A 1,432-nucleotide genomic window follows, 5' to 3' on the forward strand; every position below is an offset into this window, starting at 1 on the left:
GAGCTCCTGTTCTCCTGAGGAATCCTTGCCATTGTTGAGCCCTGGCTGACCCACAACAGGAATGTAGCTTCATGTGGTGTAATCACCCAGTTCTGGTCATTTGTTGCTGTTCCACAGTAATTTTTAGCAGAAAACATCATCATATATTCAACAGTGAAAGTGTGATCCCATCTATAGATTTCTAAATCTGCAGATTGGGGCCACAAAGAAAGAACACAGATACTGTTGAAAATCTGCCTCCTCCAAATTTGCAGAAAAATCTGAAAATGTAAAAAGAAAGAGAGAGAGACCCTGAGAGAAGTGGAGGGAGAGTGGAGGAATCAAAGGTGGGAAGAATGGGATTGCCGCTCCTGCAAGTTTCTTTCAGTCCCCACTTGAATATTCTGATAGCCAAGGGGGCCAATAATTGGAATGGACAAGACAGGTTTTTCTGCAAACCTGAAAAAACAAAACACTCCAGATTTTTTTTTTTTGGGGGGGGATAAAATCATTAAAAAAAATGCAATGAGGATTAAAACCCAAAATGATAAAAAGTGCCCCTGTAGCTTTAAGAAACAGAAGCCCTCAGTGGCTATTGATAGGCAACCACAGCATTCTAGGCCTGGTTTCTTTCAGTGAAAGGCAAGGGGAGGGGCAGAGCTCTTTCCAGGGCTTTTTTGGTCTTTGAGGGAGCGCTCATGGGGCCAGGCCTGGCAGGAACCACTAGGTTACTTGATACCATTTGACTTGCATGACTCACCTAGGCCTGGCTGTTTGTTACTGTTCAACAGCAACCACTCTATGAAAGCCAGTTAGGCTTACCAAGTGGCGGCAGGGGATCCGCATGTCTTCACAGGATCCCTGCCACGGGGACGGCGATACATGGTACACCCGCCGTCGCCAGGATGTGATGCAACGCATCGCTCTGGCAACGGAGTCCCATTGCCAGAGCGATGCGTAGCGTCACATTCTGGCGACGGCAGGTGCACCACGTATCGCCGTCCCCGTGGCAGGGATCCTGTGAAGACATGTGGATCCCCCGCTGCCACTTGGTAAGCCTAAAGCCAGTGTGGGGTAGCTTCAGACTAGGGTTTGGAAGACACACATTCAAATCACCAGTCAGCCATGGAAGCTCACTAAATGACATTGAGCCACTCACATACTTTCAGCCTAACCTACCTCAGAGTGTTGCTGTGAGTATGAGGAGGAGAAGATGATGTAACTGCTTTGGTCTACACTGTGGAGAAAGTTAGTGAATAAATGGAGTAAATAAAAAATAAATATATCTGAAGATAGGAGGCAGATAAAATGTAGGCTGGTGAGAAGAAGAAGGAGAGAATGAGGCAGGGAAAGGGGAGAAGATATGGGGGTTGCGAGAAGAAGAGAAAGGGTAGGGTAGGGAGATACAGAGGAAAGTGATGTGCTACTCCCCCACACAAAAAGCCCTTGAGGT

This window comes from Gekko japonicus, unplaced genomic scaffold (genome assembly GCF_001447785.1).
Source record: "Gekko japonicus isolate JY-2015 unplaced genomic scaffold, Gekko_japonicus_V1.1 scaffold1626, whole genome shotgun sequence".
NCBI lineage: Eukaryota > Metazoa > Chordata > Lepidosauria > Squamata > Gekkonidae > Gekko > Gekko japonicus.